The following is a 19,802-nucleotide window of genomic DNA, read 5'->3' as shown; positions in this document are numbered from 1 at the left end:
CTATGATGATAGGTTAGCTTAGTAGCTATTTTATAGATCTTTTAACTAGGTGACTAGATCCTTTGACAAGGTGACACTTCATGTAAAGTATTTGTAAATCCTTTAACCAGGTCACTATTGATACAGTGTAAAGCCTTTGATAGGGTAGGCCTTTAATAGGGCAGACCATCAAAAGTGGTTAAACATTATTACTATAGTGATTTTGTGGGTATCATCCCCACCCTAGTTTTACCTTCTTATTTCTAGAGGGTTTCTGGGTTACCAAATCTTAAGTGTTATGTGGTGATGCATATTTGTTTCATATGATTGCTTAAAGTTTATATGCATGCATGCTCATTTCAAAAATATGCTATTAAGGATTTGAAACAATTAAAAAGGCTAGTACTTCTGATTCACCTCCCCCCCCCCACCCCTCTCAGAAGCATTCTTTCCAATAAGATAATCCAACAATTGGTATCAGAGCTTAGTTTCTCTCAAAGAGAAGCCTAACATCTTGGATGAAAAGATCTAAGGATGGAAGTCTTCAAACTTGGAAAGATCATTGAAAACTAGGTGATAGATGTGCATCTCACTCTACAAAAGGTAGAGGAAGCTAGAGTTGAATTAAGAAAGTCTTTAAAAAGAAGAAAGGAGATAGCCATAGCTGAAAATGACATACACTACAAGGAGATTGATACCACACAAGTGTTTGCCAATGGAGACACTAAAGAATTTGATGCAGCAATAGCAGAACTAATGGAGAAAAACAAAGATGAAGTAAATGAGATAAGATCTCTCAAGATGGAACATGAATCACAGGCCATAATGTTATGTGAAATCACTGAACAAAAGAAAAGAGTAGTTGAGGACAAAATCATGATGGAAGATGACAAAAGAAATCTTGCAAACAGACTGGAAGAAAAGACTACTGAATTAACAAGGATCTCAAACATGCAGATGGATACACTTGCTCAAATGATGAACCTTCATCATGAACTTAATATGAAAGATATTGTGATCTCTACTTTGATGATGTAGGATGAAAAATTATAGAATGAACTAAATAGAGAAAAGGAGATAGCAAAAAATCTCAACAAGTCAAGCGAAGCCATAAAGTACTTTGAACAGTTACTAAAATTCCCAAGATCAACCCATGATACATCAGGACTTGGATACGATAGCACTAAAGTTGGAGAATCATCAAAGAGTATTGAGCAAAGAAGTGACAAAGGTAAGGAGTCTACACCCACTTGCCATTTCTATAATAAAAAGGGACATACTACTAATATTTGCAGGAATAAAAGAATCAATTAGTATAAAACACATAAAAGTAAGAGTTACTGTCACAAGTGAAAAATGCAAGGACATATGACACAAGACTGTAGATTCAAAATTCCAAGAACACAAAGATTTGATGGACATTGTCATAACTACAAGAAATATGGACATAGGGCATTTGAATGCAGATCAAAGCCCATGTGGACATCATATCAACTAGCAAAAGGGAATTAAAGTCACTACTATTGGGATTACAATATGAGGTACAATTGTCACTATTGCCAGGAATATGGACATACACTCCAAAATTGCATAAGAACACATTTCAAGGGAAACTATAAAAGATGGTACATGATTCAGTTGCTTTAAAACTAGTCATACTAGAAAAAACTGTCCAACAAGGTCTAAAGCACCAAATACTGATGCCAACAAAGGAAAAGAAAAGATTGATGTCATAAGAGGAAAAATGAACAAGACTTGGAAGAAGAAAGATGACTGTAGTACATCAAGCAAAGGGATCACTTCACCTAATGGGTCAAGTGATCACACTTCATCAAACTAAACATAAGGGAGATGTATGGGACTAATATACAAAGTTATATCATACATCAGTCCCAAGACAAAGAAGCACTGAAAAGAAGAATTAAGCATAAGATAAGATGCTAAGACTAAACTCGAACAATGATGCTGAGTTGTCTTTGGATGCCGAGTGAACCTGCTTTGGATGCTGAGTTATCAAAAAAGTTAGTAGATGCCGAGTAATCATAGCTACTGAGTGGATGCCGAGTTGAAGAACATTTGGAAGCTGAGTGACAGGTGTAGGTACTAAAATGCATTAAATGCAAAAGTTTCTTATGTTGTTTAAAAGTAAAATTCAATTCATTCCTGAGTCATTCAAACAAAGAGCGATTATTTCGAGCATGTCTGAGTGATTTTCAAGATTTCAACCAGTGACTTGTAGCAAATCAACATCCACCCAAGTGATCAAAGTATCTATTCAGGTATTTCCCACAAGTGCTGAGTTTTATAGTTTGAAAAGTTTTGCTTTAAAATTGTTAAAACCTAGTTCGAATACAAATGGTGAAAAGCTAAAAAATGACCCAAGAGAAAATGAGTCATGAAATTCAACTTGTCAGCAATGAAGTTAAGCAACCTGAGTTTAGACCAATACCAGAGGTTGCATACAAAAATGATCTTGCTGGTGCCCTATCCACCATTCATGAAAAAGTTGTTATGGTTCAGGATGTGTGAAAATGCTACAACTGTAAAATAGGATTAATAGGAGATTTGGAAATCTTCAATGCCTATGACAAACTCTGTGAAAATGGTATTCTAAAAGATGAGTTTTCTATCATAGAAAAGAAGGGTTTAACCAAAGCCCTAGTTTTCCCAATCATATTCAAAAATGAGTGGATATGCATTATACTCAGCAAAATCCATGATGGATCATTCTGGTTAGAACAAGGGCAAGTTAAGATTAATAAGAAAATGGTTCATAGGGTTACTAGTTTTCCAACCCTAGATTGGCCAAAAACATTGAGGAGCGAAAAGAAGGAAACAATTGAGAAAAATATAGGTGCAAAGTGGAACAATAGAGGAATGACCATAGATACTGTTACTGATCCTCTTTTAGATTTTTCTATAAGGATCATATCACATAAGTTCTACCAATCCAACATGTTAAATAGTGTACCCTGCATAGCAGTTGATGTGGCATACAAAATTGTAAAGAAAGACCACACTTATGATCTTGCAGAACTCCTGTTGCAACAGATTAATGAAAATCTTGGAGCTATTAGAAAATCCAAGGGGGCATAGTGCAAATTTGGTTCAGTGTTGGTTTGCATGTTCTTCTATGTAATGAAGGAATTCCCTTCATTTGGAAAAGTCAACTAAAGTCAAAATAAAACAATTGTTGATCAAATTAATGATTTCATTGCACAAATGGGAGATAGCTTTGATGATCAAATGTCTATCTATTTTAAGGATTTCAAAAATGCAATGAAGAACAAAATGAGAATACCAGTCTCACTGGTAGAAAAGCATATAAATGACATATGTTTTCTTGTTGATATTGATTACACCTACATACAAGCAGTCCTTCCTAGAATAAGATGGCTTAGACCATTAGGATATGAGCTTGATGTTGACCAAGCTTCTGCAGCCATCACAACTTTACTTACAAAAGAAATGGACAAATCTACCAAGGCATTTGGGACATATGACACTGTAAAATCAATATTTGTTACAGAACTCAAGACAACCTCAGCAGTAAAGAAAAAGGACAAGTTGGTAAAACAAATAAAGAAGAAATTTGGTGTTGATGAATCAAGTGCAGTAGATGAAGAAGAAGAGATTAGTGAAGGAGAAGAAGAAGGTGAGCCAGAACAAGAGCCACCTAAATTGACTCAAAAATAAGGTGAAGAGAAAGATGAGAGTGCCGAGGAAACAAAAACCAAGGAAGCACCTATTGGAGGCAAAGTCATTAAAAGGAAAACAAAGACCTCTCCTGCCTCTCAGCCCTCACCAAAGAAAGCTGCCGTGCAAACACCAAAGAAGCCAACAACAGAGCTACAACAAGGGCCTCTACCCAAAAGGCCAAAGAGGAAGCCACAAAGAAGAAAAACACAAAGGCACAGGAAGAGCCAAAGAAAAGGAAAAGATATATGGCCCAACCTAATACTGATGAAGAAGATAAGATTGAAGAGGTAATTCCTCCTAAATCTTCAATTGATATATTATGTAAGAAGATTAGTAATGGAGACCTAAATGAAATTAAATAGATTGATTACAATAAGTTCAATAAAGAGGAACAAAATAGCATAGAAGAATCAATCTATGCATTTATGGCACAGTTCAAGTATACACTTCTTGAACTAGATGGACAATTGCCAAAGGATTTGTCTAAAATTGTAGAAGATGGATGGCATTTTTGCCTAATGATGGAGAAAGAAATGAGGGAATCAACCCTAGCAAACTTACTGCCTAATTTGACAAAAGAACAGGTAACTCAAGCAGTCAAAAGGCATAATAAAAGGTTTACACCCAAATATATGGCATTCTCCCTCCTGCAAAACAAAATTGAAGAAGTTGTGTAGAGAACGAAAAGAGTATGGAAAAACTTGTACAAAACATTTGAAGATGTTCTTGACAAAATATACAAAGAAGAAGCTGATGCCAAACCGGAAGAAAGAAGGAAGAGGAGAGAAGAGAAAACTGAAGAAGAGAAAAAGGTTGAAGAAGAGGAAAATAATAAAGGAAGAGAGGAGGAAAGGAAAGATGAAGACAAAGGAACTGATGAATAGAAAAATGTGCAAAGCACACATCTTTCACCTCCTAGCTCTCCTCACTCACCTACCACACTTGTAGAAATCATAAAGATTAAGGATGTTGTTGACACCACTTGTCAAAACATCAATCCACTATATGTAGCAGATCTTACCAAGATCCTTGACCAAACAAATCTACAAGCACAATTATGTACAAATCCCATATTGGTTAGTGTGGATAGTCTTCAAAAGTTAGTAGATAAACTTAAAGAGGTCAAGGTGCCATCACAAAAACCACCTCAAATCACTCAAACTACTGGACTTACATTTCTACCACCTTTGTCACCACCAAGATTAGGCACTCAAACTCATCAAGAGCCGAGTGCAACAACAGAGGTTATCACAGGGACAACAGGTCAGACAGTGAGTACACCCCTAACAATAGTAACACATCAAGAAGAAGACAAGCAATAAGAAGAGGAGAAAGAAGAAACCCAGAATAAAGAGGAGTCTGTAATACAAACTTTGGTAGAATTACCAAAAATAATAACTCCCACCAAATCCAGTCATGAGCAGAGTACTGAAAAGATAACTTTACATGTAAGTACTCCAAGTTCAAGTTATACAAGGGTAGCTAGGACCATCCATTATGGTATTCCTGAGCTTGATGAAGAAATCAAAATACCCTATTATGATTCAAGCACTCTCAATGAGGAAAAGATGAATGAAATATAGAGTGCATTAGATAAAAGGAGGAGACAATAGGCAACGAGAAGAGATTACAAATACAAGTAGGCACTAAATGAAATAAAAGATATATTCATGGATGCTTTTAGTCTTCAACCTCCAGATGCAAACATGCCAATACTTGAGCAATTATTTGATATAGTTGATCAAGTAAATAATAAAGACCATGATATTAATGCAAAACTATTGGAATGGTCATAAAAGAAGTTTTTGGGAAAAGTCAACCAAAAAATAGCTAATAACATAATTTTGGGATAGGTTGACCTAGCCAAGAAATTAGAAAATGTAAAAAGTGTATTAGGGAACATATTCTCCCTTTATAGTAAATTGTGTGATTTTTCCAGGTTCACACATGAAATAAATAAAAAAAATTTGAATCTTGAGAGTAAATTAAAACTCTCCAGCATGCAACTACCCTCTGATCCTACACAGAGTGAAAAGCAATTTGCTCATACTTTACACACTTAGAGGGAATTAGTTGCATTTTCAGCAGAAGAGGCCACTATCAAAGAAAAGCTTATGCAAATTCAAGTGTCCATAACTCCTCACTTAGAAGTATTGCACAAGAAGAAATTGTATGCAGAAATAGTCCTGAAGAAGGATCCCAATATTTCCACACATGAAGGACTTGTTGATCTTGCAACAGAACTTGCAATCCAACAAAAGGCATTGGATATTGCCTTAAATAACTGGGATGCAGCTCTCCGAATACTCCTTGAGGTAAACAAGACATTTTTGGCCAAACATGGCATTACTATTTAGGACCCTTTGACATAAGTGTAAAAAAGGGGAGAGAAAAGTTATAATGAAGGGGATATATATATTATACACAGGGGGAAATAATGAGTTAATGAAGGAGCATAATACATAGCACAAGATAGCATAGATACTGGCACAATCAACTCAGGGGGAGTTACACAAATTTTGAGGTATATATACATTTTGCAATTTTGAGTAAGGTTTTTCAACCTCTGTATATACTGAGTAAGTTTAGTACATGTACTCATAAGGTCAGTTAAGTGTTTTTGTCCTCATGTCAAAGGGGGAGATTGTTAACCTCATAATGGTTTTTGACAATTGAGTGCCAACACCCTTAATTACATTCTACATTGGAGCTGAGTACATCATGTATGCTGAGTTAGAAAAGACATCAAGTGCCAAGTGATCTTCAGGTGTCGAGCAGCTTTCAGGTGTCGAGTGAGTATATGTGTCGAGCATGATCCAATTACCGAGCATCATTAAGGTGCCAAATCTTTAAAAATGTTGAGAAAGATAGGAGCATGTATAGAAGCCAAGTTACAAAAGGTGCCAAGCATCAGGAAGTAGTAAGTGCCGAGTAACACAGAATTAGCATATGAGTTTGAAACTTCACAAAATCAAATGTAAAATGTTTTCATAGCTGATATAAGACAAATATCAAAGGATCTAAGTGATAAGATCAAATCATTTATATTTCCTATGCAATCTACATGCAGCCAATAAGAAAAATGGAGAAGGCATGCAACAAATAAGTGATGTGCAAGGAATAAGCAAATATCAGAGATTAAATATGGATTGTAGATCCATACCTAACCCTAAGTCTTTGAGTGTCTTTATAAGGAAGAAAAATTTAGATCAAGATTAGACAGAGAGGTGAATGAAAAAGAGGTGTGTAAAGAAAACTATTTCATAGAAAAGAGTATCAGATCTCAAAGAGGATCAAGATCACAGAAGAGCAGATCAAGTGCCTGTATTCAAAAATTGAAGGATTTAAGCCATTAGGTTTATCATACCTAATACTCTTTAACCATTGTATTAGAGAGAAAATACTATGATGATAGGTTAGCTTAGCAGCTATTTTATAGATCCTTTAACTAGGTGACTAAATCCTTTTACAAGGTGAAGCTTCATGTAAAGTGTTTGTAAATCCTTTAACCAGGTCACTATTGATATAGTGTAAAGCCTTTGACAGGGTAGGCCTTTAACATGGCAGACCATCAGAAGTGGTTAAACATTATTACTGCAGTGATTTTGTGGGTATCATCCCCACCCCAGTTTTACCTTGTTATTTCTAGAGGGTTTCTAGGTTACCAAATCTTAAGTGTTATGTGGTGATGCATATCTGTTTCTTATGATTGCATAAAGTTTATATGCATGCATGCTCATTTCAAAAATATGTTATTAAGGATTTGAAATAATTAAAAAGGCTAGTACTTCTAATTCACACACCCCCCCCCCCCCCCTCTTAGAAGCATTCTTTCCAATAAGATAATCCAACATGACATACCAATTGCTGCACTCTAAAGTATACCAGAGTTTACTAGTGAAACTTCTATCTCTCCATCTAAACACATTCAAGAGGTTGCAAATCTCTGCAACATCCATGGTATTACATCCTTGAAAGGAAAAGCACTACAATGGTATAGAGGTTTGGGTCATGGTTCTATAATAGATTGGGATGGATTAGGAGTACGATTATGCAAACACTTTGAGGACAAAAGTGACCATTTGTCACTTTTAGAGCAGTTGACTACTATAAAAAAGAGCCCCCCCATGAATGTATGACTAATTTCAACTATAGATTTCAAAAAACATGGGATAGAATACCTACTTTAGTAAAACCTACTCCTGGTAATGCCTTCTTGCATTACCTCAGAGCTCTTAATAGTGACATTGCCACTAGAATCCAAACTATGTGAGGAGATACCCTGCCTAATTCCTATGACATAGTAATAAAGTCAGAAAATATCCTAATACAAGGAGGTAAGCTAGCTCCAAGGCCTTCCATGCCTTTCTTTCTTGATGTTCCAAACCACCAACCAGAAAAGGCTCCTCTTCCCATAGATTCCACATCACACCCCCTTGCTCCAGTCCCTTAAGCTTCCACATCTTCAAATGGAATAGATGAAATCAAGGAGATGATGCAATCCATGATGTTGAACATAAGTAAAAGATTGCAAGGCCAAGAGAAGAAATTGGAAGATAGTTTCTCTGTGATGCAGAAAATGAGCAATAAGGTGGTGACTTTAGAAAGACAGCAAGCTCAAGGTAGTAAGGCCCATCAATTGCAGCATCAAACTATGAAGAGTGGTAGGCCTCCAAATTAGAATTATGGGAACAATTCTTTTGATTAGAATAGGTAGAGTAGTCATGCTTCAACCTCAAATGTAAACCAAAGTAGGGCCATAATCACTCAAAACAACATTGCCCAAGATGAAGATTTTTGTCCCTCCTATAACTACTCTTATGCTTGTTGCATGTGTCAGAAGGCTAAATCTTATTTGGCCTTGACCATCCAAGAGCCTACAATAGGATAATTGTACAAGGAGGACCAATTTAAAGGGGCCTCATATATGAAAGGACAAGGAGATTGTTCCTTTATCAATCATCAGGTAGAGGAACATTGTAATGTAAACTAGGATTTCATTGCTCACAACACTAGGAGAAAAAGAAGAGCCATTGAAGATGCTACCCCTCCTCTCCCCAATCAGGCCTCAACTTCAAATGCGATACCTCACAAGCAAGCAGTAAATGATCAGTCAAATACCCCTCAGTAGTAGAGGCAAAATAATGGTAGAAAGAATGTAAGTGACCCTTAGGTTGTTCTACCTCAACCTCCTACAAATATAGCTCCCAAGGTTTCTACCAAAGCACATATTGTGCCATTTAGTGTGGTAGAATAAATGAAGAAAAAAAATGTAAATATTTCCATGTGGGACATTATTGCTACTATACCCATGCAAAAGAGGTTGTTAGAGCAAGAATTAGAAAATATTGAACCAAAGGATCAGCCACCCAGCATGGAAAGTGCCACAAGCCTAGTACAACCATCAAGGGAGGAATAAATAAGTAAAAAGGTAGGCCCACTCCATTTTATGTTTATTTAATCATAGGGGATAAACTAGTCCATAATTACATGATTGATTTAGGGGCTAGTAGTTCAATGATGCCTAGGTGTGTTACTGATGCTTTGGGAATGAAATATGAGCCCATTGTTAAGGATGTATTATAGTTGGATGTTAGTATTGTTAAGACTATAGGGATTATTAGGAATGTGGAAATGGCCCTACATGCATGCCCTAGTTGTATTGTGACTCAAGATATATCTGTTGCTAAAGTCATGCCATATTTTACCATCTGTCTGTCAAGAGATTTCATTGCCCAAATTGGTGGTTACATATCTTCTGATTGGTCATATATGTTTTTTAGAACAAGATACGGGCCAAAGCTTCAATCAGGGCAGAGCCTCTAGCTCTCTATCATACTAAACCCTACACCCCTAATCTCATCAACATGAATTGCACTATCCTAGAAGTGGATGAGAATGAGCCTACTACTTCCCTAGAAGAGATACCTGATTTTCTCTTAGATGAATGACCTAATGCATATCAATTTGATCCTATGTCAGAAACCCTTGAGACAGGCATTAGTACATATTGTATATTAGAGAAGGATGCTCTATTTCCCAATCTTATGGAAACTAAAGAGGACATGAGTGGGTTATGGAGTATGTACTTTGATGGTTCAAGGAATAAGAATGGATCAAGGGCTAGCATGATGTTGATTTCTCCTAAACAAGTAAGGTACTACTTCTCCTTTAAGCTCTAATTTATTTGCACTAATAATGTGGCTGAGTATGAATCCTTGACTCAGGGTCTCCTACTTGCTCAAAAAAGAGGAATTCAAGCCTTAAGTGTGTATGGAGATAGTGAGTTGGTGGTTAATCAAGTGAGAAATCATCATATCACTAAGAAAAGTTTGTTGAAGTCTTATAAACATAGGGTATGGGATTTGCTTGAGGGTTTCAATGTATTTAATATTCAAAGCATCCCTAGAAAAGAAAATAGACATGTCGATAGACTTGCAGCAATAGGTGCATCTCATGATGTTCCAAGGAATCTTGGGGAAGAGAAGAAGCAAAAAATTAAAATGGTAGTAAGGCCTACCATCTTTGACAACAACATCCATTTGAAAGTGTTCAAATATGATGAGAAAATTGTAAGCTTCTTGCAGAATGAAGCAGAATTGTCAGACAAGAACTAGTCAGGACTACAGGATTAGTATGGTGATCAAATTATTAACCTCAGTTCAAAAAAATTGCCTAAGGGTCTCATTACCTTAGAAAGTGTTTTTAATCCTGATGACCAAGCAAGAGGAAAAGTTATGAACCTAGTTGCTGACGAGGATGATCGCACCCCAGTAATGATTGCTGATGGGAAATTCTTAAACATGGAGAAGTTATGTTCTGAAATTGAGCAAAAAAATTTTATTCATCCGTGTCAAGAATTTAATCATATATTTTCTTGGACATATGATGATTTAAAGGGTTTTGACCCAAGGTTGTTTCAGCATACCATAGATTTAAGTGATAATGTCAAACCAGTAAGACAAAAAAAGAGGCAAGTGAATCCCAAAATTGAACCCTTAATGCAAAAAGAGATATCCAAATTGATTGAGGCGAATATAATTTTCCCCATCAAGCACTCATCATGGGTAGCAAATCTTGTCCCTATCAGGAAGAAGAATGGAGAAATCAGATTATGTGTGGATTTTAGGGACCTTAACAAAGCTTCCCTTAAAGACCACCATCCTCTCCCTTCCATGCAGCAGATTTTGTCCAAGGCTAGTGGTTCAAAGAGGTTTTCATTTCTTGATGAATTTTCTGGATATAATTAGGTTCTAGTCAAAGAGTATGATAGGTACAAGACTACATTCACTACCAAATGAGGTACCTATGCTTACTGTAAGATGCTATTTGGGCTAACCAATGTAGGTGGTACATTTCAGAAGGCAATGGAGATGGCCTTTAAAAATATGATTGAGAAGTTTGTATTAATTTACCTTGATAATATCACAGTATATTTAAAGAATGTAGAAGAAAATTTTGATCATTTAAGACATGTGTTCTCAAGGTGTAGAGAGTTTGGGGTATCCCTTAACCTGAGCAAGTGTGTCTTTGCTACCAATCAAGGAAAATTATTAGGACACACTATATCTAAGGATGGTCTAACTATTGATCCAGAAAGAACAAAAGAAATACTTTCCCTTCCCCTCCCTAAACATAAGAAAGGGTTGCAAAGTTTCCTTGGTAGGATAAATTTTGTGAGAAGATTTATCCCTAATCTTGCCACCATGGTAAAACCCCTTACGACTATGCTCAAGAAAAGTATGGTATTTGCATCGACCAAATTTAAATAAAGATTCTACAAACTAAACAAAATTCAAAAAGTTCAAGATAGACTAAGATGAACTCTCAATTGAGAATATGAGCCATTAATAGACTCTCTCGATGAGAAGCTCTCTTGTTGAGTGGCTTTGTCTAAATAGATAGGATGTATGCTCAAGCTTATGCTTCAAAAAGGGCTTCAAATGGAGTTGGAATTTGGGTGTGAGTGTATGGTTTTGATGTAAAATGGCTTCTTAAAATGGCATTATGACTTTACTTCATGGATTGTGTTATTTTGCAAAGGGGAAGGATCCAATTTATAGGCAAGAGACTTGAGGGATTGAGGGCTAAGATGCAAGGATGGGAAAAAGCTCATGGAGGGCTCAGATTGCATGAGAGGAGAGCACATGGATTGTGCTTCCTTACAACCAATCAAGGAGTGACACATGTCATAGGGTGAGAGGATGGAGGAAAGGGGAAGGATGAGTCAACAAAAGAGGCTCAAGGGATAAAATCTTCATAAAGACCCTCATAATGGCTTGTAAGAGCAATAAAAGGGCTTGGAAGAGTCATTTATGGCCTAGTGAGCTTCATAAAGTTTTATGGTTGAGATATTTTGAGGGAGATGAGAGAAATTTCAACTTGGGCTTGATTAGGAGGGTTTTAAGCTTGCTTAAGATTGTGCAAATGATTAGAGGATGGATTAGGATGGTTTAGGATTAGCTTAGGGATAGGCAAGTGGATGGCATTTAAGGAGGGTGGGTGAAGGAGGAGATATTTGTTAACTTTGTCTTGGGTTAGTAAGTCTTAACCCATGTTTAGGGAATGTGACAAGGTTAGGAGGGGATTAGGATTAGGTTTAAAGAAATCTTCTAGAAGAGTCTAGACTTTGGATGAGGATAAAGACTTTCTAGAATAGTCTAGAACTTCCTGGGATGAGGATGAAGACTTTCTAGAAGAGTCTAGAACTTCTTAGGATGAGGATGAATTAGATTTTTAGAAAATAAATAAAGTTTTATTTATTTCAAGGGTTTGGGTTGAGGACATATTTATTAAAACTTTTTTAATAAACATGAGGATTAATATTTAATCTTAGATAAATATTTTGAGTTGGGATTATGGGTAGGAAATGATGGGATTAGCCTTTAATCGAAATTAAAGAAGGATTAGAAAATTTTGGAAGAGGTTAGTGGTCTTAAGGAAATTGGCCAGGTTTTGGGCAAAAAATAATTTTTATTTTTTATTTTGGGTTTTTTGGTCAATTTATTAATTAAATAATTAATAAATAAGGAAATAATGTTTAAATAAGATTTAAACATTTTTGGGAGGTATTCCTTAATTAAATATATTTAATTAAGATAAAGGGATTTAATGGCATAAAAATAAATTAATTAATTAAATAATCAATTAATTAATAAATGATGATGTCATCAATTTTTTTATAAAAAATAAAAATATTTTATTTTCTAAAAGTTTTTAGGTGTCTACATTTTTCCCCTCTTTGATGTGATGCCGCAAGTGGCATGGCATCAAAGATAAGAAAATAAGATGCCCAAGGCTAGAGCAGAAGAGGAGAGAATGGACTGCAAGATGCCCCCTCAAGAAGGCAGCGGGGAGAGAAAGTGAGGCTCGACAACTTCTTGAAAAGTACAACAATCTAAGATGAGCAAGAAGACTCAAATTGGCTTAAGAGAAGAGGTTTAGTTAGCTCAAACTCTCACTACGGGAGAATGATAAAGCCAGAATCAGAGGCACAAGAGGAAGCAAGCTTAAGATCTCAAGGATTGCAGAGGATGAAGGAGTGGAGTGCTATAAAAGGAATCCAGGATTGGGAGATGGATGAGGGGATTAAAAAGCTAATGCAATAGAATTTCAAAGAGTCAGATTGGTGGAAGATGGGTTTCGGAGATCCCTAGGACTAGGATTGTGGATCTCAAAAGATGAGGCTTGGTGGATTGATTTGGATTGGTGGATCCCTAAGACTAGGATTGTGGATCTCTAAAGCTAAAGGTGAGGAGTGATTCAAAGAGATACTAATGCATAAGCTGGGGTAGGAGAGATGGATGTTGGATATGGATGGGGGATAATGGAGATGGAGGGAAACCATTGAAGCTTTTTGAGCAGGGGGATACTTCAAAGACAAGTACCACCATGTAGTTGAGCACTAGATTTTCTATAGGACTATTGGTTAATTGCCAAGGTTACCAAGAACATCAAGGCCTTTTCACCAACTATCAAAAGGACTAACGAACTGACTCAAAATAAATATGCAAGGATCACCCCAGTATCACACATGAATCCCAGAGGAAGCAGTATGGAAACAACACTGGGTAACCCACAAGCAGAAAAGAAAACAAGCAAAAGACATGATCAAGACCTTACGCTTTGATTGCCCCATTTTTAGTATACCATGATATGGAAGATCATGGCAACCTTGAGGAGGGAACAAGGAGATTGCTTGGAAAAGATATTTCAAGACCCAACAAGGAAGAGTCCAAATCAAAAGAAAGCAAAAATCCAAAAGAGAACTATTTGCCAATGAGATGGGTAGGACAAGGTACTAACGGACCAAGATCAAACATGAGGAAAGCTATATCCTGCAAGGACCTATCGGAGAGCACCTAAGCTAGTGGATTTGGATGAGTGATGCATATGGCAAGCTGAACTAAGAAAGATAACACTTTGGTGATAGGAAATCTAGCTAAAGGATGCATTGGAATAGCTAACCAAGATGTGCGATGGGTGCAAGATGCTGATCAAGGATGACCTGACATGAACGCTGGATAGATACAATGGTACTAAGCTAAAGAGGATGTACAAGTTGACAGACCAAGATATTTACAAGCTGAAGCTGACCAAGATAGTTACAAGCAGGCAAAAGCTCAGGATGATCGGATAGTGGGATGGTTCGATGTTGTGCAAGATGTGAAAGATAAGGGTGGGGTGATAACGAAAGATATGGATTTGGCAGGATGCATCCAATGATGATGATGGGGAAAATGCTAAGGTTGGTGGTAGCTGAACGGATAGATGGCGCTAGAGTGAATGGCTAATGAGAGGATGACATTGGATTTGCATGAGGATAGCCTAGAGCTAGATACCAATGACAAGGGAGGATGGACAAGACAAGATCTAAAAGGAATATAGTGCCCCCAATCAGAAGATAACATGCAGAAGGAGGTCTTATGATGGATGTGATAGGATTGAAGTTAGGATGGAAAAAGTTGAAGGGGCTAGGGAGATGGATGATAGCTGGGATGGTTGGCTGAAGCTGTAGGAGATAAGTGGATGGTGTGAGATGGAAGCTGGAGGATGGAGGATAGGTGTATATATTGGAAGATGGAGTTGGATGTCAAGAGATGACCAAAAGCATGAGGGTGATAGGCTAAGCTGGGGATGGCGGGATTACGCATGACACTTGTTTGCCAAGTTTTCATCATGGTACTTGTCCAAGGCGCTTGAATTGCCAAGTTTTCACCAGTGGACACTTTATTTTTCTTTATTATTATTTTTTTTGACTTTTTGACTTTGGACTTAGCTGGAATGATTTTGGCTTTCTTCAGCTATTTTGGGTTTTTTGGGATTTTCCACTGGTTGTTGGAATGTTCAATTTTGTTGCTAGCTGTTGGTACACCAGATGTGTGATTTATGCAATAGATTGGATTAGATGGGATTGATGGTAGGAGATGGAGGGATGAAAAGGTTGGAAAGGAGTATGAGATGGGGATGCTTGCAAGAGCAACATTGGCACATGTTGGGATGGGTGCGCAAAGAGCATATGGGGGATAGATGGTAGATGCGAGCATGATGGAGGATTTGTGGAAGCGTACTTGGGGATATAGGCACCCAAGATGGAGTTAAGAGATGGGGGACATGAGTCACTGGATGAAGGATTAGCAATGGTGGATGCCATTATGCATTGGGTTTCAACTTTTTTCTTTTAGATCCACATGGTTTTGGATTATTTTTTCATAGGCGTTTGCATTATTTTGCATTCTTTGATTGGATTTTTCCTTTTTGGAGTATGTCTTTTAGAATAGACGTATGATTGCCTAGGATGTGGATTTTTAGCTTTATGCATTTTGAAGTTGGCATTTACATTGCTATGGTAAGCTTTGGGAAGATGGTTAGGAGAAGCTTTGTGAGATGGAGAGGATATGGGAGAGTCTGTAGGGGGATGATGATGGATGATGTGCCTCGATATGTGCCTTTGCTGATCTTGCATAGGAATGGAGGGAATAGGATTTGAATGATGGCTGATAGGAGGATGGAGGATGGTACATTTTGGGACATAGGGACCCAAAATGGATTTAGCGGATGAAGGGGGGATATGGTAGGTCATTTTAGGTTGTAAAGATGGTGGAGGGGGGATGACATAAGATTTATTGAAGGAGTGATGGGAGGCTAGCATGGGAGGTTTGGAGATAGGCTTGGTTTGGGGGTGTGGTGTACCAACACCTTTAGATGGTGAGCCTTTGGATACATATCCAAGACCATGAAATCTTAGATTTTTTTATGCAATAATAGGCTTTCTTATTCCTTGCTCTTGTGCTCCTAAACCTTGACCTTGATAATGCCATCGATTGAGCATTTGAACTAGCTAATAATACTTTTTGCTTGCAGAAAATGGTGGAAGTGCTTTATCAGATGTATTGCAATAGGGAGATACTATTCTTAATTCTTCTGCTGAGAGGAGGCCACTATGGATGAATGTAAATGAACCAAGAGGGTATATTATAGATGGTGAAATAGCTTGGATAGGTGGTAAGATGGAAGCATGGAGTGGAGGAGATGGTAGGATAGGATCTTGATTTAGCTGATGGGATGAAAAGATATCTTGCAGTAGAGGAGGTATGGCTTGAGGTTTTGGAGATGGAGGGGATAGTGACTGCACTATGGATGGAAGACATGGTACAATGATATATTCATTTATACTTTGGGGGATGTCAACATGCTTTTGGGCAAGATCTTGATAGGATTGGTTTGGAGTGGATGGTGCGATAGGAGGTGAAGGGATGGACTCTTCAAAGGAAGCGGATGGATAGATGGGAGATTCAATAGTGGAGATGGGTGAGTAGAAGATGGATGCATAAGGGTCATTATGGGAGATTTGAGAAATGCTTGGAGGTGATGTGGATAGGATTTGGAGGGTTTTGATAGATGGTGGGATTTTGATGCTTGCGGGAAGTGGAAGGATTTTAAGCAATTTGATGGATGGTATGGGGATGATAGCTATGGGAGATGGAGGTGATATTATAGATGGGAAAGCTTAATTATTGACTACTTCACATGGTTGGATTAGATGACATGGCCTATTGACTGCTGAAGGTAACTTTTCTTATATTTCCTCTAGGAGATTCCTTGGAGACTCATGTGTCAGAGGTGGAGGTGGATTGACAGGAATAGCTAGTGTGACGGGGGTGGAAGATTGGAAGCTTGGTTGATTGGGTATTGGAGGAGAAGCTGGGATATCAGATGGCATGACTAGATAGTTTGGAATGTTTCTAAGGCTTTCAATATACCCGTCATAGTCAACAAGATTTTCATCATCATTGGAATAGGAGGTGGTGAGAGCAAGGACAATATGATCGAACACATCATGATAGGTTTGGGATTTCATGTTTTGATGATGAGTCGGATGGGGATGGGGTCATGCATATGGATGAACATGAAAGCTCATGGTTGGACTTGGATTAAGTGCAGATTTTGGATTGGCTGATGAAGGATTTCCTAGGGAGAGTCAAAGCTATATGACAAACCTAAGGAGGATTGGTTGGAGATTTTGGGCTTTCCTGTGGATGGAAGAATTCAAGGGCATGCTATCAAAAAGTGAGAGTTTTGCTTTCCTATGCGCTGGATTGGTGGAGATTATGTCAACTTAAGGATAGACTAATGATCCTATGGGCATGTCATTAGATTGACCACTTGTGGATCCCAACCTTTAGCTCAAGGTGATGAGGGATAACAAGTGATAAAGCTAGATTACCCTAGACAAAGCTCTGTCAAAGGGATAACCTTGGTGAGGTTGGTGGATTGGTTGGATTGATTGGATAGAAAATTCTAGTAGAATGACAACAACTCTCTAAAGGCTTGGGTGTGTTTTGGATTGGGTTGCTAGCTGGATGAGGGGGATGATTTGGAGAGACTTTGGATTTGGGATTGTTCTAAAGCAAGGAACTAGATAGATTCAATTGTAGCGGGGGAGCTTGGATGATTTTCTGATGAGGCGTGACACTACGCTAAGTATGCCTTGAGCTAGGAGATTTTTGCTTTTTTGAGATTTTGACCAAAGTTGGCAAACATTCATTCAAAAGCTATGAACAAAAAAGTAGACAAATTTTTTGCAGCAAGCATGTCAAACACACCAACATCCTAGGAAGCTTTCTACAAGGATGAAATTTGTTATAGCTGGGGAGTCCTTGATATACGCAATATACGTGAGGCCCAAATCCGTAGATGAAACCAAAAAGATGTCACACAGCCAAGAGGAGCGGTAACCCACTTCTTCTCTTTCACTTCTCAAGGGTATAAAGTTCCTTGAGGCTTAGCCTGAGCGAAAAAATCTTGATTCCAAGAGAGGTGTCTTTGGATTCACCTCCCAATTTTTATACTCTGTCAGAATGCTGGAGTTGAGGTCATCCCAAAGGGTGATGAAATCCCCAAGTAGGCCTCCTAAAAAGTGTAAAACAAGACCACATACATGATCTTGGGCTTTAAAAGACACGCATTTATTCCAATTGATGATTTAGATTTTGTAAGCTATGATTGAAGACACTTGTGATTATGGCATACAATGTTCATTCCAATTTGACAACATCATCAACATAATGAAAGTTGAGAGATCATCAACATAAGAAATGCGAGCATGATTGGAAATGTGTCCAAACCATGCAATTTTCATTGATTTTTAGGCATTCAAGATTGAGTGTGAGTTTTTTTTAAGCCCAAAACAAAGATTTGTGAAACTCTATTTTCAAGCACGTGCTCGAAGGCCCTCCACGTCAAGATTTGTCCAATTTTTATGCCCAAATGAAGTGTGAGTGAGATTAATGCACATTCAAGGAATTTTCTAACTTATAAAAACCACTAAAGACCCAAGTGAGTGGAGTTTGATCTTTGTGGAGCACTTAACACCCTCTTGGGTAGACCCATCCCCATAGATGGCACTGAGATTGCAACCAATGGTTAAATTGATGGGTGATTAAAGAGGGTGAGTCCAACTATAAACTTACTAAAAGAGTCTTTATTAGTTTTTATAACTTCAAAAATGTGGATTCTTTTTATGCCCCAAAAGATGATTATTTGATCTATGGCATTCAAGATTGGATTTGTTGTTTTAATCATGCATTCATAAAAAAAACAAACTTGATTTTAATCCATGGCACTCAAGAGTGATTTTAGCAACATGCATTCAAAGACAAGTGATTAAACATTCAAGTTTTTTCCTTTGAGCATTCAAGATTGAGATTTTGTGTGTTGTTTTAAGAACTTTGAAGTGCTTTGTTTTAACCTTAGATCATTCAAGATTGTTTTAGACTCAAAAGTGAAAATGACTCTTTGGACTTTGGTTTTCATTCAAGATTTTGTGTTCTAGTTTGCATATTTTAAGCCCAAGAATGATATTCCTAGATTGTTTTGATGCATGAAAAACCTAAGAAACATTCAAGATCTTTCAACAAGACATTTGTTTGGAACAAATAACAAAGCTTTTAGGACAATTTTTGGCAACCATTTAGGACTCTTAGTTTTCATGAGATTTTTAAAAGAACTTTAAAATATTTGCAAATGAGGTTCATTTTATCCTTGATTGATGCTTTGAGTTTGATTTAGATTTTAGTGTGCACTTAGTGTTGATTTTGAACCTTTTGAAATGGAAACTTGAAGTTCTTTTTAAATTTCCAAAAATGAAGTGTTCCTAACTTTGCATGAATGCATCTAAAACCTTGATGTTGCAAGGATGCAAATGATTGGATTGGTTTAGTTTCACTTGTGAAAAGATTTTTTCTTTTTTGCAAATTTTTAATTTTTTAATGGATTTAAGTATGATTTGGGGGTTCATTTTAAGCACTAAAAAGAAGTGTGTATGATTTTGCTTCCTTAAAAAAAAATGGTCAAGATCTCCCACAAGAAGAAGAAGAAGAAGTAGATGGAATAAGAAGAATATAGACAAGCAAAGGAAGAAGAATTCCAAGTGCTTTGTCCACCTATAAGCTTGAAAAATCTGCAAATACTATGAGATAGACTATGAGTTCCTTTGTCTTCTTCATGCTCATGTGGACCTACAAAACCAATTTATACAATCCTACCAATCACAAAAACAAGAAAAATTAGCCAAAATTAACAAATTACATATAAAACTTGACTAAAAAAGCTAATGAAGATGA

Source organism: Cupressus sempervirens, chromosome 8 (assembly GCF_028749045.1).
Source record: "Cupressus sempervirens isolate cs-2001-9-10 chromosome 8, ASM2874904v1, whole genome shotgun sequence".
Lineage (NCBI taxonomy): Eukaryota > Viridiplantae > Streptophyta > Pinopsida > Cupressales > Cupressaceae > Cupressus > Cupressus sempervirens.
Note: the sequence above shows the minus strand (reverse complement) of the source record.